The sequence below is a fragment of the Mus caroli genome, unplaced genomic scaffold (assembly GCF_978045245.1).
Source record: "Mus caroli unplaced genomic scaffold, Mus_caroli_1 scaffold_8, whole genome shotgun sequence".
NCBI classification, from domain to species: domain Eukaryota; kingdom Metazoa; phylum Chordata; class Mammalia; order Rodentia; family Muridae; genus Mus; species Mus caroli.
The window spans coordinates 13,876,642-13,901,870 of record NW_028227263.1 but is presented as its reverse complement, the minus strand read 5'-3'; positions in this window follow the sequence as shown (position 1 = coordinate 13,901,870).

The window sequence follows — 25,229 nt, the reverse complement described above, 5'->3', positions numbered from 1 at the left end:
AGATTTGGGGAACTCCTCACACCCTCCACCACAAACTATACCAGCAGTCCTATAAGCTACCCCAGGGCAGGACCAAACAGCTGGATACCACCCAAAAAGGCCAAGAATTCCACATTATTAAAAAAAAAAATACAGTCTCCAAACACTTGCCCATCTTTCTTCCTGGGCTCCACTGTGAATCCTCTTGGGATTCTCTGAGTCCCCCTAGAGGTGGGTGGTGTGGCGGCTTCCACAGTAAACATTGTTACCAGTGGTGACGGGCTCTGTGCTGTCCCTTGCTCTCTCGATTTGTAAATTAAATCTTGTAGATCATGAGCACCACCACGCCCATCATCTCTCCAGCCATTTTCTTCCACTCCTCTATCACAAGCTGCACTGTTTCCCACTTCTCCATCATGTGGATTAATCCCCTGTCTCAGAGCATTTTTGTCTGCTGTTCTTTGTGCCTTCAGGGGTCCCAGCCTGAGACATGTTCGAAGCCAGACCCTCACTGTGGTCAGCTTGCTGTCCCACGAACTCCACAGAAGCATCCCCACGCAGAGCTCCGACAGCACCATGCACCCCTACGTTCTAGTCCTCTAACCCGGCTTGCTGTCCCTTCTCCTGGACACTGATGTGAAATGGAGCTGCTTATTTCTGTTCCTTCTTGAGCACAAGCCATGGGCAGGCTGGAGCTCTTTGGCTGCTGCTTCTTCAGTGTCTCCCGTTGGGCCCGAGGTGCTGCGGCAACCAGGCAACCAGGAATGCCTTTTCTGTGGACCCCAGTGCTGTCTTATACCTTGAAGCCAACTCGGATGTCTGCTTGGAGTTGATCTTTGCGGGTCATGAGACTGATTCTGGTGTATGGACATTTTCCTGGAACATGTGTGTACATGTGGCTGGGGCAGAAAGGCAGGAAGGGGACATTTGTGAAGGAGAAGGGTAGGGTGCTTTCTGTAGAGTAGGCGTTCTGTTGGAAGGAAGGGACATAGATAGGGCAGGAGGGAATGCTCAGTAGTGTGATGGGCATCAGCTGTGATGGACAGAGGCAGCATGGCCAGCATGGTCGTTAATAAGCGCCTTGGGCGGCCTGCTCCGTGTGTAGCTGGCTTCATCTTGCATCAGGACTCCAGCACATGGTAACACCCTGTGGGAAGCTCTTCCTACCCTAACCCCACCCCCAACAGTACTGCCTTCCTCTCCACTCTTTTATTTCTCATCCCAGAGCTCCTGCCTTGAGGTCCTGCCTTGCCTTCCCTTGATAATGGACAAGAAACTGTAAGATGCAATTAACCCTCCCCTCCCCTCCAGGTTGCATTTGGTCTTGGTTGTTTATCAACAGAGAATCAAACCAAAACAGCCCAGGATGTTTTTTAGAGCAAAGGGGATTCGTATTTACAGTTCTGTGGAGGCAATGGTATTTTTAAAAATATTATTAACCACACTTCTTCATTTTTAAGCAAAATATTTAGGAAAAGTAACAAGAATTTTAGAGAACATTAGTCTAAACACACACCCAGGAAATGCACTCACATCTTTAATTAAATATTTAGTTAAAATAAAAATTAGCTTTGGTTTCTTTGATCCTTATTCCTTCTTGTAGCATGGTTATATTTCCTGTTTGTTTGTTTGTTTGTTTGTTTTTATTAAATTAAAATTTGTTTCCTGACAAATATCTTTTTTAAAAAAAAGATTTATTTCTATTTCCTGTGTGTGAGCATTTGGCCTACATGTATGTGTGAGTTTTGCCTGTTTGTATGTAGTATGTGTACCACATGCATGCAGTGCCCACGGAGGCCAGAAGAGGGCACTAGATTTCTTGGAACTGGAGTTACAGACAGTTGTAATCTGCCACGTTGGTGCAGGGAATGGAAGCTTAGATCCTCTTAAATGCTGAGCCATTTCTCCAGCCCTGTTAAAAGCACAGGCATTTTAAATGTATGTGTACGACATGAGTCTTCGTGTGTGTGTGTGTGTGTGTGTGTGTGTGTGTGTGTGTATACGTACAGCTATGTGCATGCCACAGCATCCACGTGGTGGTTTTAGGACAGTCTCCGGGTTTATTTACACACTGTCTGCTGTTGTTTACCATGACATATGCCAGTCTCATTGACTCATGAACTTCGGGGATTCTCTTGTCTTTGCCTCCCATCTCTCATTGGGATGACAGATGTTCAGAACCCCATTCAGGTTCATGCAGGTTTTGGGAATCTGGTCCCCGTGCTTGTGTGGCAAGCACTTTGTCCAGGAAACCATTTCCCAAACCCCTGACATGCCTGTTAGATGCCCCTCTAGTGACTCAGATCTGTGGTGCCATGCTCCTTATGTTTTGTTTATAAAATTGCTTTTAAAAAACAATAAAAATATTCTTCTGTGTACACATTTTAGCCTCACAGTTATTTTCTCTCAAGTGCAGAGAAGGCACTGACCCATTGTCTCTGATTTCCCTTGGCAATGCTGAGAAGTCTGTTGATACCAGTTCAGTCCTTTTGTGGAATGTCTGTCTTTGCTTTCTAAATCCTAATTTTTAAATGTTTTTAAATGTATTTTGCCTGTATGTACTCGTATATACAGCATGGACATAGTGTCTGCCAGAGACCAGAAGAGGGTGTGACATTCTCTATAGCCAAAGTGACAGACAGTCGTTGGTTGCCCTGTGGGTGCTGAACCCACAGAACCCTGGACCTCTGCAAGAGCAGCCAGTGCTCTTAACATCTGGACCATCTCTCCAGCCCCTTTCTGAATGTTTCAATATAAGACATTTTGATAGAGAATTTATATTACTTTCATATGTGCATTCATAATTTATTGTTTCATGTGTTTTAAAAGTTTGGAAATTTTCATAGCTAGTTTCTCTGGAATTTTGATTACATATGGTTTAGAATTTTTTTCCTTTTTTTCTTGCCTTTTTCATTTTTCATCTCCATCCTTCAATTCATTAATGGCTCTTTAATTGTGTCAATCTGTTGTTTAATCTCCCCATTTTATTTCTTCTTTGCATTTTTATTATGCAAATAAATTATTATTTATTTCCTAAAAGTTCTATGGGCTTTCAAATATCCTTGGTTATTCTGATGATTTTTTTATTTTTATTTTTATTTTTTGCTTATTTATGTTTGTACTGCAATCACGATGTCCTTGAACAGCTAATACAGTTAAGAAAAGGGGTATTAATTTTATTTTGGCTGGGTCTCATCTCCGGCTGGTCTTGAACTATGTAACCAAGGATAGCCTTGAACCTCTGATTATCTTGACTCCACCTCCTGAGTGCTGACTCATAGGCACACATCACTGGGTGATTTATATTTTATGCTATCTATATAATAATTCTAACTTTTGAGTTATTGGCAGCCTAACTTTATTGTTTGGTATGGTTGCTAGCTTTGCATCATGGTTACTTGTTTCTTGCTGGCTTTTTATCATAGGGTCCTACATGCATGCGCTTCATTGGCAGGAATTTTATAGTTCCTAGTTAAGAATATTTTTTTTTTCTGGAAAGCCTTTGTGCCAGCCTTCCTTCTGGAGGCTGACACTTCTGGACTCTGCTGAGGTTCGCAATAGGGCTGCAGTAGTTTCTTTGCTTGTCCCTGTGACTGTATAGTTGACAAGACAGCAACTTAAAGGAGGAAGTTGGCTGGCAAGATGGCTCCTTGAGGAAAGGAGTTTGGCACCAAGCCTGAAGTCCTAGTTTAATATCTGGGACCCACAGAGTAGAAGGAGAGAACTGACTTCTACCGGTTGTACTCTGACCTTCACAAGTGCATTGTAGTATGTGCGCTCTCTCTCTCTTTCTCTCTCTCTCTCTCTCACACACACACACGCACATGCATAGATAATTAATAAAGCGTAATAATTTCTTCTGAAATGGAAGGAAGTTATACTTTGGCTCACAGGTCAGCTGAATATAGTACAACATGGCAGAGAAGGAACAGTGAGAATGTCTTGGTCTGCAGAACCAACCAGGAAGCAGAGAAGTGAGTTCTATCATAATGGATTTCTATTCCCTTTCTTATTTAGCCTGGGACCTTAACCCACAATGGTGCTGCTATCTTTACAGCAGACATTTCTTCCTCAGAAACCTCCCCAGAAGCATCCTTGGAGACACACCCACAGGTGTCTCCCATCCTTGGAGACACACCCACAGGTGTATCCCCTGGGTGATTACAAGTATCACCTTGACCAGAGCAGCTTAGCCCCTTCACCTTGTTGGCGGCAAGAGCCCAGTGTCTCAGTTATGGGTCCCATGCTGGCTCCAGTGCTTAGTGCCTCCCCTTCTTTCCATCTGCTATGGTAGACCCAGTTTAGCTCAGCTTTGTCTTCTCTGGTAGGAGAGGTTTGGAAAGAAAGCAACAGAACAGCCAACCAAAATCATCAATCTAAGCCGTCATGCGTCCTTTCAGGATCAGAGTCTCCTTAGCTATAAAATGCTCAAGACTCAGTGGCTCCCCCAGGAGGCTGCTAAGAATATGACATCACTCATAAGAATTCCACTTCCAAATCAGTGGCAACCAAGACCCCACTAGTCCACTCGTCTGTTCTTCTCCAAGGTGGTTGGCTGGCCCCTTCCCATGTGTCTGATGAGTCACAGCCCCAAAAGCCTAGTTAAATATTCCCAACAATCTAAGCACATCTTGTTATAAGTTTGTGCCAAATGTCGCATGAACCAAACTTAAAACGAAAAACAAAAATTCCTTTTACCAGCAAGCACACGAGGGAGAATGCAGGTACTCTAATGGCTTCTTCCTTTTTCCTTGTTTTTCCACTCTCAGACTTTCACCCGTTCTTCTGGTCGGCTGGCAGACATCCATTCCTCCGTTTAACCTCCCTGGACACATCCTCGTGACATGTCCAGAGGTGTGTCTCCTAGGTGACTTTTAATGCCGACACCTTGACATGATCAACTATCACTGCACTAGGCTTATCCACAGCATGTGTGGAGGTCAGAGGGTCACTTGCACTGGTCGGTTCTCTTTTCTATCCTGTGGTTTTCAGTGATAGAACTCAGGTGGTCTTAACAACAAGTGCCCTAACCTGCTGAGCCATTTTAGTGACTCATATAAAATGGAAATGTAACCAGTTACCTTGGCTCTGTTTAGTTACTCTAATTAAAATTCAACACACATTATGAGCTTTTGAATGTATAGCTATGCTGTTTTCAAAATCATCATCTCTCTGTGGGCATCCCACCCACAGGACCTGCCCATGTGACTCAGCAGCAAGACTGGGATTTGAACTCGGGTCTCCCTGACTCTAAAAACAAGGCTCCCTCACTTCAGCAAGATGGACTTGGCTACTTCCATGCTTGTGAGAAACCTAGTCTCCCCGCCACCCCGTACCCCACACTCCCTTACTTGTGTGAGAACAAGGGAGGCTGAAACCTCCAGTTCCTCTAAAGTTCCTCTCAGGGGCGCTGAGGGCAGGCTGCTGCTGTAGGTGCCGGCAAGGCAGAACAGCGCGTTCCCATTAGAATGTTCTTTCCCGAGAGGAGATAACAGGATAATAGGTGTGTTACTTGCTTCCTGTGAAATGAGGAGTGACAAAAAGTCACTGGAGATTAGAGTAATTCAGAACGAGTTAAGCTCCTTAGAGATCAATTTTTATTTTGAGGCAAGAGGGAGAATAGAAGATATCTAAAATAAAGCTCACTGCTCCTCACCTAACCTCAACAAGTCTCGCCGGCTTTGGGAGAGCCATGTCTGTGTGCTCGGGGGAGAGCTGGGGCAAAGCAGGAGAGGGGACAATGTCCCTTTTCGATTGAGGGCAGGTGATTTAGGAGGGGGTGCTGTGTTCGCACTGGATTCTACGGGAAGTGGGATTTGTAAACGATGCTTAACTTTCCCAAATAGGAGGGGAAACGAAACTGGCTGTTTGGGCAGTTGGGATAGCGTTTTCTCCCTCTCAGCTCCCCCCAAGCCCCGTGCATTATTCTTGCCTATGTGGCTGGGCCAGTGGGGCAGAAGCCCTCTCCTGGAGTAGCTACTCCAGAACAGTCCTTGATTCTCACAGTGTTCTTCCGATGGTCGTTGAACCAGTGCCACGTTGCTGCATCTGGGTCATCTAGGACAGTTCTGGGATGTGTGTTTCTAAGCCCCATTCTTGCAGATTCTGAGTCCAGAAGGCCCTGCTTGGGGTCTAGGAGTCCATGCTTTTCACTAAGCCTCCTGGGTGGTTTTGATGAACAGGTGGACTGGACACCCCGGGAGATGTAAAGGTTGAGAAACGCGACTTTATAGTTAGAAGGTTTGCTTATCGCAAAGTCAAAGGTAAGTGGTCTTTGTTCTCTGTGAACACACTTTTTTTTTGTCTTAGGTGTGTTCATAAGATAAAAATCAATTTTAAGATGATAAATTTTGCTATGCAAGCATTAGGTCAACTCACTTTTAAAAGATTTCCTATACAGGGCTGGAAGTATATCTCAGTGGCAGAAAAAGTGCCCAACACTCCTGAACCCTAGGTTCCAGTCCCAGCACTGTAAAAGGGGGTGTGGAGCAGAGACTGGAGAGGTGGTTCAGGAATTAAGAACACTTGTTGCTCTTCCAGAGGGCCTGAGTCCCAGCACATACACTGGGTAGCTCACAACAGCCTGTAACTCCAGCTCTGGAGGATCAGATTCCCTCTTCTGGCCTCTGTGAGAATTACACTCACATGTACATAAACACATGAAGATGCACACATTCACACATAGTTAAGAATAATAAATAAATATAAAGTAAAAACATTGAAAAGAACAGCAGTGGAGGGGTGGGGAGAAGAGAAAGGAAAGAGAAGGTTCCCTGGAGAATCATTTTGTACCACGGAGAACTTTGAATTGTGAATCTCATCTTGCTCCTAGAAGCAAGATGAAAGGCAAAGGGCTGGCCCAGGAAAACAGGCGGTTAGGTTCTTGTTTTTCAGCCGGATGAATGGTTTTGTCTGACGCTAGTGAAGTGGAAACTTATGGGTTCCTTGGAAAGTCCACTGGGTCGGGTGGTGTTTTGCTGGGGCAAACACATGGAGGAGTGTTTTCCCGAAGCAGACACAGGTGAAAGGATGTTCTGTAAAGCAAGTGTGTGAAAGGACACGTGAAGGCTTCTTCAGCACACGTGTGTTTGTTCGCCTTACCTTGTATAGCTGAGCTACATTTGTTCTCGCCATAGAGGGAAATGAAACAAACAACTTCTGGTGGCACTCTGGCCGTTTCTTGCTGATTCTGTGGCAGAGTGATGTAGGCTGACACTGATTCATGGTTGCTAAGACAGGCTCACGTGCTGAGGCAAAACACGTGGTGGACATGTGATGTTTGGAGGTAGTGTAAGTAGGACTCAATAGTCAGTGACAAGAGGGGCTTGCATAGCTAGCTTTGCAATACTCTATTGGTCTCACATCTTCACTGGTCACTGCTGTTGACTCCTGCCAATTTGTTGGAGGCCTGGATGTCTGTGCTAGGTTGTACCACCACTGCTGATATCTGTTTGCTCTTCTGGCACTTCTGAACTGGACTGATGATATGCTTGAGAAGTATTTGGCACGTGGATCGAGCCATTTCCTGTGAACTGACCTGCTGAATTCCTGACAACACAGAATTTGCTCCAAAGAACAATTTCTAAACAGGCCCACTTCCCCCATATCCTAATAACCTTTCTTTCCCACTACCTCTTGTGGGTGATGGGCTAGAAGGCAGGTTAATGCAGTTAAGAACCCATGTTAAAAGTAGGTTCTGAAAAATTTAAGCCTACATGATAGCTTCCAGGGAGATTGGCAGATAGATGGTGGGGAGAGAGGGACCCAGCCATGTGGTAAAGGATGGGCCACGTAAAGGATACATGGTCCTAACTTTCCTATTCTCTTCTGGGAAGTCTACCATAGGAGACTTTTATTGCTTCTGAGTTTTTACAAAGTGGTTGACTGCTCTGTTCCAGAACCAGTTACCCCAGCTCCCACTTTAAGCATCGTGTGAGGTGTTCTGGCTCTACTCAGGGTGGGTCTTAGTTCATTGGCTGGAAGTGCTCATGTCATACCCATTCCATGCACCCACTTCTGAAAACCACCCCTGACACCAGGACCTTCCTAAGCCCCTCTCTTCCTGCTATACACATGTGATCATGTGTGCATACTTGTGTGCATTATCCCAGCAATGTTTTGCAGCATAACCCCAGAGAGATTGTATCCATCACCTCACTTTACTGCGAATGTCCGAATCACTGAAAAATGCTTTTATCTCAAAGTTAGATTTATTAAGGTATTTAATGAACAAGGAATATATTTAAACACAGGTACCATACTTCAGAGAGATCTCTATATATCAATAATTTCAGGGTAACCTTTCTCAAAAAACAGATTCCCTCACCACTCAACAGGTATGTGTTACCCTCTTTAGTCCCTCATGGGGTCCTCATACCTGTGGGCTTTGAAGGTCATCTGCAGTATCTAGTTAGCTCTGCTTCACCCAAGTAGCCCTTCTTCAGAGTGGTCAGCCAATCCTGTGTCATAGCTGCCTTTGGCGAGGAATCAAGAGAGGCAGGTCCACAAGTGACAACCAACTTCCTTTCTAATGTTACCAGAAGTAGAACAAATGCCATTTTTTCTGCATGTCACCTTATCTCTCCTTTTGACCTCCAATTTTCTGGGTATCCAGTGTTATCACTGAGCCTGTGAGGTCTTCCTGCAGCTTAGTCACACTGGGTCTGAACTTGACTTCAAGTTCAATGACATCAAGCCAGGAGGAGGGTCAGAGCTGGGTGAAAGACACTGACCTACTAGAATAGACACTACATCTAAAACCAGGCAGAACCAAGTTTGAAGATGGACATTTCATCTAAGTTCAATATTTTTCTTAAGTGTGCTGCTGATCAATTCCTGAGCACTCCCAAGCTTGTGAGTCTCCTAAGTGCAACAGGCAGTAATGGATGGATACAGTCCAACAAAGAAGAGCACTAACACGTTGCATGAGTTAACTGGTTACCCAGAAATTTGGAAAACAAAAAGAGAGACGAGGACTTCCAGGAGACACTTATGAAAACCTGCAGGAAAAGGGAGGGAAATCTCCCCTTTGTTCTTTATCTCATCTTCTTTGGCTTCCATCAGATGAGCAAGGGATGCAGAGGGTCACTCTATAGGCTCAGTGCATCCTTTAGAGAATATTATTATCTGTTCTCAAAGTAAATAGCACAAAACCAACATGAGCATAAGCTGGGACAGGCGTAATTAATGGTGTTTATTTTTCATTAGGAAGCCAGAACAATGCCCTAATTGCTAGCAGATTCCAGGATCTGCCTTATTTGTAAACAGTGGTTCACCAGAAAAAAAAGTCATTAACAGAACAAATAGCCAATTTAGAGCAAACAATTGTGCTTACACAATATAGTTGAAGGTTTAAAAGACGGTTTTAAAAACCTTTGTCTCTTACCCACATCTGAATCTCTGTGCCTGGCTTGACAGACCTCATCCACAGATTCCCAAGGACCAGGCCAGTCTTTCTGGATTTATCATTTCATTTTCATATGTTATTCCCCTGGCTATAAAACTAACTCGTTACCATTGTGAAAAGGTCATTAACTATAGAAATAGCAGAGAAGACAAGAGTCCACCATGGTTCTACTTTTAGATATAACTATTAACCGTTTAGTTTACATCCTCCTTCATGTGCAAACAATTCATAACTGAGCCCAAATTCCATCTATCACGGTATATTCTGACCTTTTTGTTTCCTCAGCCCGTCACTGCAAAAGCATTTCACCAACTGTGAAAACATGTTCTGTGTAAATACCATGATAATGGTTGACAGTATCTTAATGCATAAACTACCTGTAATTTATTTTGCTTAAGTCTTGTGGCTGGGAAGGCAGATTCAAATTACTCCCCATTAAGCGATACTGCCTTCAGCATCTCCAGGCCTAAGCATTTGTCACAGAATTTAGGAACACTTCTCTGGAATAGGCTCACAAGGAAAGTTCTTAGGTCAGAAGTCTGAGCTTTTCCGAGGCTCTTAATATAAAATTCAGCCGTGTTCTTATGGACGATTCCCTCCAGGAGGAATCAAACAACAAAACCAAAAGGCTGTTAGATTAGGGACAAATAGGCCTCCGCTGCCACCTTTGTCTGCTAAGTGAGATCTGAAGTGGTTTGAGTGGGGAGAAAAATCAGATTTTCTTAGCTTGGAATGCAGGCAAAAGGTCCTAAAAATACAACGTTTTTCAAAAGGTAGCAAGTTCAAATTGGGCTTAAAGATAAAATGTCAGGGGCAAACTCTAAGATAAGGCAAACTCTAAAATGGAGGTGACCTCTAAGATGGAGAGGAACTTTCTCTAAGCCTGAGATGGTCTCAAAGATGGAGACAGCTAGTGAGGGTTCAGATTAGAGTAGAGTCCCTGGAACCTCTAGAAAGATGGTAGTGGGGTCAGATATAGAAGTGACTCCTCATTATCCTCACCTCTCCCCAGGAGTGGAGACCATCAAAGTGAGTTTTCATGATCCAATGTCTTAAACCTCCTTAGGTGTCTCCCCAAGGCCCTCATGCATTGTACGACTTTTGAGAGTCAAAAGACTTGTAGTTATTATCTAAATCCACTCTGCTTTAGTGAATGGGGCTAGGCATACAGCAGTGTAAGACTAAGTGCCCCGTCAGCAGGATCAGTGTTTGTCTTGTGTTCTCTATCCTTAATAACTAACAGAGATCTTACTGTGTAATAGGCATGTAGTAACATGATCGGAACTGAGTGCATGTAGGTCACTGGTCAGATGCGTTCAGAGATAAACTGTGAGCAGGATAAGATTCCACCAGCTTTGGCTCATTCCATCTTGTGCATTCCTTCTTCTCTCTGCTCGCCCTGCTGGATTGAATGAGCGATCTAAAGACCAGTGACCGGGTATCTAACCCTGTGCCTCAGTGAGCCCACTCCCTAATGAGTAACGCTGCAGAGGTGCTGATGTGGATCCTCCTCAGGGTTGATGAGCTTCTCTGTGACTCAGAGAAGCATCCTATATCTACCTTCCTCTTCTGGTAACTCATGGCTACCGGTCCAAAGCCTACATCCCTGCAAACATTCCTTATCTTAGCTAAGAAGAGCTCCTAACTTTCAAAGACAAGTAGGTCACACCAAGTCAGAGTTGACAGCAGGCTGATGTGTCACTGGCCACCACTGTCCCTGCCATCAAATCACCTAGAATCATGGCAGCCTTGTGTTCGCCATGGCAACAGGACAGCGCCTGGCTTCTGTAGTTCCATTATCTTTTGTTGCCTTTCTAAAAGTAGATATTTCCATGCCACCTTTTTTATTAGCTTCCTAATGACATGTTAATTTTTTGGGTCTATCTGAGGCTTGCTTCTCTTGCATTTGAAAATCAGACTATTTGTGAGGAGATGGTATGAATTCCAAATTGTATGGGATACAAATGGCTTGGGCACTGACTGATTTTAAATTGAGTGTCTAAGTGAGTTTTTACACTATATATGAACAGTGTTGTTCATACATGTGATCTCAACACTCAAGAGGTAGGAACTGATGCAAATTAAAGATCAACCTGATTTATATAGTGAATTGCATTTTCTATAGGGCCTGCACAGTGAGACCCTGTCTCAAAAAATGAAAACAAAGCAAAACAACAGAACCAATCAGATCTGAGGACATAACTCAGTGGTAGGATGCTTGCCTAGTATGTGCCTGGTCCCACATTTGATCCTCAGCACTGCAATAATAAATCTTCCCCCCTCCTCTCCCCTCTCCCTTTTCTCTCCCCCACCCCGAATTTCCTGATGTGAGTCCTCAACTCCAATCTACTGGGCCGTGTGTATGTGTGCAAGGGGGGGGGAGCAACTCCTCAACAACTTCCCTAACAAGGCCAGTGCTCCCTGTCCCTCATGAGATGGGTGGCCCCAGTTCTGGCACAAGATAGTGCTGATGACATTAACTTGCTTTATATCCCATCTTAGCCTTGCAGCCTCTCTCCCTCTCCACCCTCCCCATTCCAGGATTTCTGTTATCTTTACCCTCTCCAGCCTTCCTTCTCCAGCCTCTCTGCACTCTCCACCTCCTCCAGCTTCTCCATACTCTCCAGTCTTTCTCTACTCTCCAGCTTCTCCATACTCTCCAGCCTCTCACACTCTCCAGCCTCTCCACCCTCTCCAGCCTCTCTGCTCTCTTCAGCCTCTCCACCCTCTCTGTCCCTCCAGCTTCTCCAGCTTCTTCACATCCTCCAGCCTCTCCACCTCCTCCAGCCTCCCTACTCCCATGTAAAGCCCCACACCATCCCTTGACGGAGGAGGGATGATTGTTCAAGGCGCCCTCCAGACACTGTTGACCATCAGTTTCCTCCCTGTATGGCTGGGCTAAAGGATTTGTCATTCCAAATCAGCATGGTAACCCGCCTTCCTCTCTGATGAGCTGTGTCAGGAAGCTGGAGAGAATGAGTTTTTATAAAGCATCCAGTATTACACACCCTATCTGGGCTATTAGCTGGACAAGACCTTAAATGGTTCGTAAATTTGATGGCTTGCAAGTGATAGTGGGGACAATGAGGTAAATCATGGTGGTGGGGAAGGCGGGAGCTCCCTTTAGTATCAGATAATTTTAATGGCTTTCTGTAGACACAAAAAGGCACCCTAAGGAGCACAGGGCTCAGTAGGAGCCACACGCGGAGGAGGATGGTCACCCCAGGGCTTTGGTCCACGCTTGTGAACATGCTGCCAAATACCCAGTTTTCTCAGACATTGGGAAATCAAGGGCACCTGCACTCTAACAAGCCAGGGAATCTTTGTCCCTAGATCAAGAGTTATCAGCCAGGAGACACTGAGTCCCAGATAAACTCAGCCTCAGGAAGGAGAAGGAAAAGAGGAGGGACCCACAGCTTCTACTAGTCCAGGCTAGCAGTGCTATTTTACAGTTGGAGAAATCAAGGCTCTTTGCTGTTAACTTACTGTGGTTTGAATGCATATTCCCAAAGTCACATGCTGGCAACTTGATTTCTAATGGTGGAGAGAGGTGGGCCCTCACCCTCCCAAGTGCATGAAGCTTGTTCCTGTGAGAAAGGCTTTAATATCACAAGAGTTGGCTTGTTTGGCTCTTTTGCACTCTCTTTTGAGCATGCCCCCTTGTCTGATTACATGATACAGCAAGAAGATGCTGGTCTCTAGACCAAAGCACTAAAGCACTAAACCAGCAAAGGCACACAGGAAGTCATGGTTCAACAGTGCCATCGGCAGAGGCTGCTGGGGGGGGGGCAGAAAAGTCTCCTAACCCCTTAGCAATCTTGCCAGTGTGATGGTTCTTAACCTACCCTAGTACAATTTTACATCTGGAAAGTGTGGCCTTTGAATGGTTTCCAGGAAGACTCAGCCATAAAACCAATCCCCTCTTCTGTTTAATTAACCACAATCAACGGTAATTCACACAGATTTTGAAGTGAAATTCAAACAACATAAAGTGAGTCTGAAAACTCCAGGGGCGCATCAGTTCCTCTGTAACGACCCACAACCACCTCTCTTCCTAGGTCTAAAACATTCTCCTTACCTCTAAACATAATACCATATCCATTGTATTAATTAGATATTTCCTTTTGCTGAAACCAAAGCAGCTTAGGAAAGGAAGTGGGAATAAAGTTCACCACTGGGGAGGTTTTAGTAAAGGGACTTGAAGCAGCCAGTCACAGTGAATTGTATTCAAGATGCAGAGATGAATGTAGGACCTAATGTGCCCATGGGATGGTACCCATCACATTCAGGGTGGGGTTTCTGCTTTCAAGTAAACCCTTCTGGAGACTTCCTCAAAGATACCCCCGAGAGGTGTGTTTCCATGGTGACCCTAAATCCATTCAAGTTGACAATGAAGATGAATCATCACATCCATCAAACCAGAACTTTCCATTTTTTTCCTTTCCCAAAGAATCTGGTACCCCCACCCCAGCTACAATCTGGTTGAAATCTCTACAGATTTGCCAATCTTTGATACAACAAAAGTGAAATTATACAACATCCAGCCATTGTGTCTGGCTTCTTTGGCTCAACACAGTGTTTTCAAGATTTACCCACCTGTGTCAAGACTGTGTTATTTTTAATGGGTACAAGATAGTTCCTTACATGGGTCTACCACATTTTCTAAACCTCGCTCTGAGTGATCATTCGGGTTATTTTTGCCTCTTGTCTCTTATGAATAGCTGCTGTGCACACGTCTTTTTATGTTGTTTAGTACCCCCAAGACAAGTCCAATGCTATTCACTAAGGACATGACAACTTGACCTGACACCCTCCTGTGCAGAGCTCACATACAAAGATTACTGCACCCCCACTGATAAGTGCTTAAATTCCAACATGCCAGGAGGGAGTCTCTGTGGGCCTCTCTCAAACTCACCTCTTAACAACCCACGCAGAGGTTGCTTAAGAAATTATTTGGTAACTGAACCGATAACTTTCGAGACCTAAATATCTATTGTCCTTCTTCATTGAGCAGAGTGCCCGGAAGTCCTATGCTGCTTTTAGCTCTGCCGGGGAAGAAGTAGGTAACTTTCTTTCCTTTCTGCCGCACAAAGCATGGGCAGGAGAGAGATACTGTCCTCTGGGAATCAAAAATAGAAAAGAGAGAAATGGCCTTAGGGAAAAACCACTGACAGCTATTTAACCTCCCCAAAGTGCAGATTGAACTAAGCATCCCTGGTCCTGAGAGACGGGATGCCATTGTTCCCGGAATCTGGAGGCTGGTTCCTTTCTGCAGCTGTATACACACGGGGCCAGACTCCTTCTGCTCATTCTGCACAGAGCCTTCGTTACATTCCTGTCACCTGCATGAGCCTTGTTTCTCTCAGAGGTCTCAGCTCTCTTAATTCTTCCTTTTTTCAAAAAGATCCAAATGATATCCCCCACTGAAGTAAATATATATATATATATATATATATATATATATATATATATATATATTATATATTTTAGCATTTCATAAAACTGGAATTGTCAGGGCTACTTTCCCAGGTGTTTTTTTTTTTTTTTGAATAATAACAAGCATTTTCTACACATCCCAATCCGTTAATGTCTCAGGATAATTTTTTTTTTCAGGGAGCAGATGATCCAACTCCAGACCCACCTCACCTGCTGATCTTTCTGCCACACTGGCCACAGGAAATTGATTTGTAAAGGAAACAGGAGACTTCTTTATTAGGGACACAATACATCAAGTGTGTTTGTGCATGGGTTAAAGCAGTGGCCTAGGCAGCAGACTGTGTTTGTTTCCTGCTGGGTCCAGGTAGGAAACAGAGCAGTCCCTGAGTCACTGGCATCAGCCTTGAACAGAAAGAATAGACTGCTGTCTTCCCAGGCAGAGTAAGGCACATTCGCAAATGAGAATCTCCATGGCCGAAAGCAGGTTGTCTAAGCAGGTATTTTACAGAGTGTAATTTCACATAGCATTAAAAAAAGAAGAAGAAAGAGAGGAGAGAAGTGAAATCTTGTCAGCTTCCCTCTACTAGAGGCCATTGGAAAGAACTCAGAAAGCTCAAGGATGCCCTGAAAGGCTTCAGAAAACACACCAGCATCAGCAAGCATGGGGTAAATGGGGACTTGATGGGAAATTCTAAGTTCTCTTAGACTTCTCAGGATGCCATGTATCCCTCACAGAAACCTCCGTAGTGGTGGCCTATGTCCAGCTTCTCCATACACTCTGATTGAGAGCAAACCTTCTTCCAGATTGTGTGTTTGTGCAGGGAGAACAGAGGTGGTGAGGGGTCTTCCTCAATCGCTCTCTACCTTACCCCTGCCTCCTTTCCTTGTGTGTGAGGCACGTACATGGTTGTGGGGTTTTGTGCACCATGTAGAGGCCAGAGAGTGACGTTGGTTGTCTTCTTCTCCCACTGAGGGGAAAACTCAGTTTCCTGCTAGGCTAGCTGGCTGGCAAGCTCCTTGTGTCTGCTTGTGTGCGCTCACCATTGCTGGGGTTAGAGGCAGGCATAGCTTTTTAGGTGGGTGCCGGGCATTCAGTTTCAGGACCTTATGCTCACACGTGGGCAAGGGCTTTACTCACGGAGCCATCTCCCCAGCGCCTGCTGCAAGATTTTAGGACATGGCTTGCAAGTTAGTAGACATTTCATTTTTATCCAGCCCCATGCAAATGAGAAGGATGAGGCGCTATGGGCCTCGGGTTGCTCTTTGTAATTTGTTGGGTCTCTGGGTGAGAGTAAGGCAGGGGACTAGAATAGATTACCTGTGAAGACCTGTTGTTAGATGGAGATTTGCTGCATTGAGCTACAGTGGTTCACTCATCCAGGGATCTTGGATCTTGTAGGTACCCTACCTTGGGAAGATAAGGACAGCCCCTAACAGCAGAGATGAAAATAAAAATGCGGAAAAGGGCCAGAATCGGGCCATTCTATGAAGGAAGAATGAAAGACAGGGCTGAAGCAAGTGTCCCAACATGGCTGAATCTTTTCATTCACAGAGGGACCTGGCATGAGATCAGCACCCAGAACACAAGGTGAATCCCAGCTCTCCCGACCAGATGTCTTCTCACTGGCTCCAGAAGACAAATGTGACCAGAGAGCCATAAATATCCCAAGCAGGGAGAAGATGGGCAGGGTGAAGTCATTAGCAGTGACAAAGAGTCTCCGTAGCAGATGAGCATCACTTGACTCAAAAATGATCGCTAGGGTTAAGGCTGACAACGGGCGAGCAAGAGGACTGGGGAGAGTGTGGTGAGAGGCGGGGATGGGGGAGAACTGAGCTTGGAGAGGATCCGGCTGAGGTGGCAGAGGTGGATGTGGGCAGCTCTTCTCCCTACACCCAGCCTTTCTGCCCTGCATGGATTCCTTTAGGTGCCCAAGGGAGAACATCTGGGTGCTGCAAAGCAAGCCAGCTGTGGGACTGGCTGAGTTTCTGCATCCCAGAACAGACTGATTGGGCACCCTAACTTGAGAAACACTGTCTCAATTAGCTGCTTTTATTATCACATAATGCGGCGTTTTATTATACAGCTCCACTGACAAACCATAGCAAGCAGTTTCGGCTCAGCAAACAGCATTCCGCATGCGTGGGCTCCTCTTCCATCTCTCTCCTCTGCTGTCATAAAAATACAGGAAAGGGGGAAACCTTTCGTTTATCATCAGGTCAAAAGCCTCTCCTGCCATTTGCTTAGAAAGGAAAAGAAAAAGGAGGAAATTAAGACAGTGCAGGGCATTGTTTAACTTACCTAAACGTGGACGTACCAACCAGTGTGTTTCTGAAAATTGAAAATAAAATTATGGAGAAAATGCTTTCTTTGATTCTCTGTTTATGGGAAATTCATTTTATTTGACTTTTTTATTTGTAATATCAACTATGGAGCAGAGCAGTTTCCAAGGTGTTCCCGTATGGTCTTATTCCTCTAAATTATTAATGCCTCGCTGTTGATATATTGTCAGCCTAGTGCATACATGCTATGAAAATGAGTTTTACAGTAGGTTGGAATTTATAACAAAGCTTGACATACGCAGCTAATTCACCTACACAGTCCTGTCAGTTTTAGGTTCATAAATAATTGATACTCAGGGCTTGAAGTTCAGCTACTGTTAGTCCTTCAGCTGTTAAATTCCAGCAGTATAATGGATGAATATTTGTTTATAATTTCTGTACATGGTCCGGATGTCAGCTCCCTCGCTTCATTTGCATACGTAGATTGAGATGTTGGAGGTGTAATGAGCGTATGAAGATGACGAATTGTTTGCCGGGTGCCGGTGCGGTTCTGTAAATGTTTGATTAGTTCTGAATGGATTACTGTTAGATTATCTGGTTCAGAGGTTAACGTGAACAGCTCTTTGCTCCCAGAGCTTTTGTGATCCCTTGCTGACAGATTTTAAAATTCATACCGTGAGATTGGAGCTGCAAAAGCGAGGGGGTGTTCTCGGCAACAGATGTTTAGTAATTAAGCATACGGTTTCCCTGTTTGGGAGGGCTGGAGGAATTTCAACCTGCCATGATGTGTTCAGTTAAAGAAACTAGAGCTCTTAAAGTATTCTTAACTTAGTGCTCGGCTGTGAGTGCCTTAGCTTTCTGGTGGAAGCAAGGAGGAGGGAGCACCTAGAAAGATCTGGGGAGGAGGGAGACAATTGGTGCCACGTGAGGGCAGCCCATGGACAGTCCCACTGTGGAAATCAGAACATCTTGCTGGATACCAACTGATGATGGTAAAGACTCCCAGGAGGTAGGAGGCCCTCCGATGAGAGACCCCTAGAAGGTGGAGCCTCCAGAAGGTAAAGTCCCTGAAAATAGGGTTAGGGTCCCTAAAAGACAGGGCTCTCAGATGACCATGGAAGATATGATCTTCAAAAAATACTGTGCCCAGAAGACAGGGTTCCCCAAAAGAAGGGCCTTCTGGAGGCCTTCAAGGGAAGTAGGCTTTTACAACTTGGGACAAAACAACATCCTATAGTCTTGTTGCTAACACAGGCTAGTAAGCAGTTGATGTCAGAAATCAAGACTCCTTTACATACAGTACCACAAACATTTGTGCTTGTGTGCATGCATGTATCCACATGTGTATATGTGTATACACATGTATACACATGAATGCATGTGAGAGGAAGGCAGAATGACAGCCATGAATCTGCTCCTGCTGTCTTCCTCTATGTGCCTGGAGGAGGGGAAGGAGGAAGAGGAGGAGGAAGAGAAGGAGGAGGAGGAAAAAGAGGAGGAGGAGGAAGAGGAGGAGGAAGAAGAGGAGAAAGAGGAGAATGAGGAGAATGAGCCTGGAGCCTGGAGCCTGGAGCCTGGAGCCTGGAGCCTGGAGCCTGGAGCCTGGAGCCTGGAGCCTGGAGCCTGGAGCCTGGAGCCTGGAGCCTGGAGCCTGGAGCCTGGAGCCTGGAGCCTGGAGCCTGGAGCCTGGAGCCTGGAGCCTGGAGCCTGGAGCCTGGGTTGGACCCTCTTGCTAGCCAGCATCAGAGTTCTATGTGGAGGCTGTACAATCTGCCTGCCTATCACTACTGAGCATGCCTGACTCGGCTCCTCTAGCCTGCAAACCAACTCAGACCTCTACCCTTGGATGATCACCTCCTCCCCTCTCCCCCAGCTCCTACTCAGAAAATAGCAGCAAAGAGTCTTACTGAAAAGACTCGGTGCTTGCAGCTAAACAGAGCTGAGTTCCAGCGCTCTCTTGAACTATATTTTTCCAGTCCTGCATCCAGTTCCTTAGCTTGTCTGGCAATCATGTTAGTGATTATATGGGTAATGAAACACGTGCTCTTTTTGTCTGAGCTTCTGATTAATCTGCCTTCTCTTTAGCCTTGATTTATGGCGCTCAACTCTGGAGGTGAATGCCGGCCCATCAGCTCCGTAGCTTATTACAGACGCAGGGGCTGCTAAATGCCTTGGAGGCTTGAATTGTTTCTTGACAGCCAGGCTTCTTGCTACATTCCCTCCAATCTGTTTTGGTTCCTGGTGTGACCTTTCATACAGTAAAATACATTAGTTGAATAGCACAGTCTCATTAAAAGAGTGAATTAACCGAAGAGTCTTTTTAACTAAATGACAGCCGAAGGACTCAGTGCTAATAGCCATGAGCAGTTGGAAACTTAACTCATGAATCAGCCCTGTTAATACTGCCTCATGCCTGAAGCACTGAGGGTACCGCGCTCTCTGCCGGCTCTCGTAAGAAGAAAAGCTCATTACTTTCCTCCTGATGGGAGAGAAAGAGTGAGCGAGCAATAATAAAGCTTGAATTTTTCAATACTGTTAAAAATGGGGCTGACAGATTGCCGACAATAGGAGCAACGGGCCCAGACTGCGTCCGGAGCCGCTGAATTAGCAATACCATATATCATATGATCTAATTAAATCAACCCGGAGAATGAAATTAGTTTTCTGTGAGTGAAATGGCCTCTGAAAGAGCTCTATTAAATGAACTGGAGAGCATTAATTAAATAATTCACAGTGAGGGATTTTGCATTTATACAAAAATTGTGCACTTAATTGTCCGTGCTGTATTACAGATCTGGCCTTATGTTAACAATGTGTCGAAAGTACACTTACGGAGCATATCAGGAACGGTTTAATGCAAACGCAGCTTGCAAAGTTTTATGGTTGGGCCGAGGAACCTGGGGGAACATCTCCATGAGCACCTGGATCCAATATGTGGCCTGGGAAAATTCGTTCCGTTCAGGAAAGTTGGTCTCCGAAGCCCCTCGAAGGGTCTCTGGCATGTATTGTGAGTCATCAGACGTGACCCCGCTGCTTGGGTTCATGACCTCTTGGGGTGTCCTGGCTTGACCTCTGAGGTCCTGGTTCATTTGGAACTTAGCAGCTCTCTGGCCCATTTGGGTATCTGTAGGTATTCGCCTGGGAGAATCAATTTCCTCTTTTATTTTTTTTCCCCTCCTGAATGTATTAGCCAGTTATATGAACTCACTCATGTAAACCCAAGCATATTGGATGCACTGAAGGAAAAAGTGAATTTAGATACAATATGTCAGAGAAATCAGACACCATCCTTCTTAGCATCCTGGATCTCTGGGTTGAAAGAGACCATAAAAGTCAATTCATTCAAATCTTCCCCTTCACGGAGAATGCCTGAATCGCCTCTGTGATATTCCTTGAATGCAGACTGAGCATCTGCTCTGGCTCCAGGAAGACCTCTCTTTCATCAGGCAGTTCTGATCCAGGGCAGCATGGGGTACAGAGGCTAGGGCCCAGGCCTTGCAGAGGACTCTAGGCTTTAAAAGCCAGCTCCCCGGTTTACTTGTTTGACCTTGATTGAGGACTAAGTTTCCTTGTGTGATGGTTTCTTCTTCATCACCAGAATGAGCATAAGAACACCCAGATAAAAGGTAGCTTTGCTAGGAGGGCTGAGTGAGTTACTCTATGGGGCTGATGAGGAAGCTCAGCTATGGAGGATAGAGCTCTCTCTCTCTCTCTCTCTCTCTCTCTCTCTCTGTTCTGTGTGTGCATACATGTACTTAGAACACACAGTACTCAGAACAGTGTTTGGCACACACTTGCTAAATGGCATATTTTAAAAATTATTCAGCCTTTCCCTTTTCATTCTGATTTTGGTGGTTTTGGATCAATACCAGCTTGATTTTTACAAATCTAATTTTAGAAACTCACCCCGTTTTTCCTTTGTCTTCTTATTTATTAAAATGTAGTGGATGGATGAAAGTCAACTCTTTTGAATTGTTCTGATTTTTGGAGTTTTCAAAGTTTCATTTGTTTACCTACTTTGAAGCCCATGCTTACACGTGTCAGGGCCTGTGGGGTCTGGAGCTATGGTGACAGGACAGACGTAAGTCTCTAGCTCTATGGAAGATTAATCTTTATTTTTTTTAATGTCACTAAATATGCTTTGTGTGTCTAAAAAGCCCTTAAAATCATGAAAATCTTAAAGTGCACCCCAAAGGAAAGATATTCTTGTAGAGTGAACAGAGAAGGAGATCTACGGAGCTCGTAGCTAAGCTGGTTGAATGCCTATGTTGCATGCACAAAATCCTGCATTCCACACCCAGCACTGTATGTCTCATACACATTACTGATGTATGTCTGTAATTCCAGAAGTCAGGACAGGGAGACAGGAGGATCAGACATTCAAGGCCATTGTCAGCTACATATGAAGCTCAACACTAGCCTGGACTACATCAGACCCTGTCTTGAAAAGAAAGGAAGAGAAAGAAAAGTAGATCTAGTTGTCTTAGAGAAATCCAGGCCTACTCCCACTCTTCCCCACATCCCTGATATAAAATAGCATAGTAGCGGCTGGAGAGATGGCTCAGCAGTTACAACCACTCGGTCCAGTTCCCTCAACCTATATGGTGGCTCACAAATGCCTGTAATTCTGTTTCTAGGGAGTCCAATACCCTCTTCTGACCTCTATAGACCCTACATACACATGGTGCATATATATATATATATATATATATATATATATATATATATATATATGTATGTGTATACACACACACACACACACACACACACATATATATATATATATGCAGGCAAACATTTATACACAAAATGTAAAAGACAAGTAAATATTAAAAAATTCAGTAGCATAGAATTTCCATATAACTAGACTCACTTCACATACATCTAAACTCTCTAGATTGGTCTAGCTAACACTAATGCAGTGTGAAGCTGTGTAACAGCTGTGTAACAGTCATCATACCATATTGCTGCTCAGAGTCAGAGCAGATAAACTTTTTCTGAATATTTCCTTACCAGTTTGGTTGAATTTATGGTTGTGGACACCAGAGATAAATAGTGTTGAGTCATTTAAATATTAGAAATAAGAATGTCGTTTCATAGAGATCTAAATGAACTTTGTAATTCACTCTCTTTGAGGATCATGCTTAGCAGCTAGGACTTACCGCTCCTAAGCTGTTCATACAGGTAGTTCATGAACTGTTGCTTTCATTTTCCAGAACTGGTAGTCATAGGTAGTTTCAGGTAGATCAGGCTAGCTCAAGACAGTGCCAGTGGCATGCTAAAAATATACACACCATCATGTCAGCTTCCTGTCTGCTTTGTAAAATTATAAATCACAATCCATATTTCTAGAAGGCTTTCTTTAGTAATCCTATTTTTATTGCATGTATTCCTCAAATTGCCAAGGGTAAAGTGTTATCTGGAAAATAATCTTAACCAGAAGATATAGCTCAGCAGTTAAGGCAGATACTGCTCTTCCAGAGGACCAAGTTCCCAGCACCCATGTCAACAGCTAACAACTGTCAGTAACTCCAGCTCCATCAAATCTGATGCTCTCTTCTGGTCGTCATGGGTACCAAACTCATGTGCACACCTCCATAGTTAAAACAAACAAAAGAACCATAGCCTTGTCTTTTATTAAAATAAAAGACTTTTCAGTAGGCCAGTACCCTTCCGTATAGTCCAGTTCCCGGATTACAAGCACTGACATTTTGAGCCCCTGTGTGTTCATAGGTTCTGAACAACATACATGGGATCATTAGGCCAATCATCTGTCTTCTCTTGCTTGGCAGGGCAAAGGGGAAAAGCAAACCAAAGGCCACTGAGAAGAACCTTGATCAGGTGGGAGTTGAACGCAAAAAGAGAGATCATAAGAAACTTTGGGGAGCTTACAGAGTCAAAGAGGGGCTGCATTAGGAGACATCTCCACAGGCAGCAGTATGGAGCCCTTTATCACCACCCTATGAGACCTGCAGATGAAGATTATGCTACCATGCTGTTGGGCTGAGCTGCTGAGTTCTGCCACTGGGCTACTGCTATCCTTGGCCTTTATTGGGGTTACAACATCAAACACATATCGTGTGTACACTTGCAAAAGACGTCAACTACAGCTATTGATTCCCAGACCCATCTAGTAATGCCTGAATGCTCACCTTGTGCCCAGGGTGTACCGTGGTACAGGAGGCACCGGAATCTGCAGACTGAAGCATTGTATCACATAGTAGAGCACTAAGTTACACACTGCAGGCTCATGGTTTCCAATCATGAGATAAGTACATGCTGAGGAGAGGAACTAAAGAAAAATGACAGCAACCACCAGTAGTGACTGAACTCCCACATGGCCCAGGCAAGCACTTTCCAGTCCTCTTTCTTGTTCTTTTAATGTGCCGTGTGTTCAGAGGAGCAAAATAGCCTTTCGACTTGAGAGGGTAGGAGTGATAGCTAAAGACACAGAAAGCTGTTGATCAGTATCCTGATCATTTTATTTTGTTTTATTTTAGTCCATATAAGCTAAAGTCATCTGAGAAGTAGAAATCTCAATTGGGAAAATGCCTTCATTAGATTGCCCAAAGGTGAGTCCATAGGGCGGTTTTTTTAATTAATTGTTGATGTGCACAGTGCTACCCCTGGGCAGGTAGTCCTCCTGGGTGTTATAAGAAAGCAGGCTGAGCAAGCATGGGGGCAAGTCAGTGAGCAACATCCTTCATGGCCTCTGCATCAGCTTTGGAACATCAGAATCCCATTGGCTAGAGTCCTGGACTGCGTGAGAAGGAGAAGGCGAGTTGACGGTGCCGTTCATCTCTCTCCACTGCCTGACTGCAGATGAGATGTGACCAGCTGCCTCAAGCTCCTGCTGCGGTGCCGTCTCTGTCATGATAGACTGCACCCTCACACTGTAAGCTGAAAGAAACCTTTCCATCCGTAAGTTGCTTTTGTTCAAGTATTTTGTTACAATGAGAAACATAACAGAGATGGACTGCCTCTGAGAACTTCTGATTCTGACTCCCCTCTTCCCTAGGACAGGAACTGGGGGGACTACAAGGCTGACCTTGTACATCTGGGGAGGTCCTGCCTTTGGGTCAGGTTAGACTGGCCCAGCCCCAGGAGCCAGGCTCTGTTCCACATGTAGAACTGGATTATTGAGCAGGCAACTTTGCTAGTCTTGGTGGGCCCAACCCCAGATCAGGCATCTGAAGAAGGCTAGTTTCTTTCAGGTAGGGAGTGACCAGAACAATGCTAAGTGTGATGCCCAGTTTTCCTTTGTGGCTTCCTACTACTGGTTTGGATGGCCCTCAGGGTTTTCTCTGTGGATGGTTGACCAAGAGCCATGTGGTATCCATTGCAGATGAATAGAATGAGCAGAACATTGCATTGCTTTGAGAGTGCATAGACCCCAACCTCCTGCCCCCAAGTCACCTGGTGCATCTTGAATGCCAGTCTGGCATCTCTCCTTATCTCATGGTCATACTCTCACACAAACAGATACATCACTGACCTAGATGGCAAAGAAAAGGCCCATGATGCTCTATGTGTAGACCAAGGTAAGAGGAAATCTAATTGCCAAATGAAGAATGAGGTCCCCAATTGTTCATAGCCTGGGCCCATCCACCTAGAGACCAGTCACCTCTGGGAGGTGACTTAGATTGTGTGCTCCCAATAGCAGCTGCTGAGAGAAAAGCTTGAGCTTGCTTTTCTTTTCTTTTTTTTTTTACATTCAGAGATGTCGTTATCCAGCCCTCATCTTGGCGTAAGGCCACTGGGAGGGTGGGAGCAGCAGGCTAGTCAATCATTTGCACCATTGCCTTTAATACTGGCCGTATTTAGTTTATTCATAAAGGCCTGTCTCACACGAGAGGGTTCTTTCCATAATCGAGACAATTGTGTTCAAGCTCCCTTCTGAAATGAGTCGTCTGTCTCCTCGGCTGATCAGGGATTCTGAGTGTTTTCCCCTTACTTGAGTTGGGAAGAGGAGCCTTTCCCTGAGTCCCTCTAGTTCTTTTGGAGATGTAGCATCGCCTCCAGCCCAGGTACTTCCCGGGTGGCGCCTGTGTCTCTAGAGAGACATTTCTGGGCATAGTAGCTTCCTCAGCAGGTGCTTCCCTGGGCTCCTGGGAAGCAGAAATAGAAC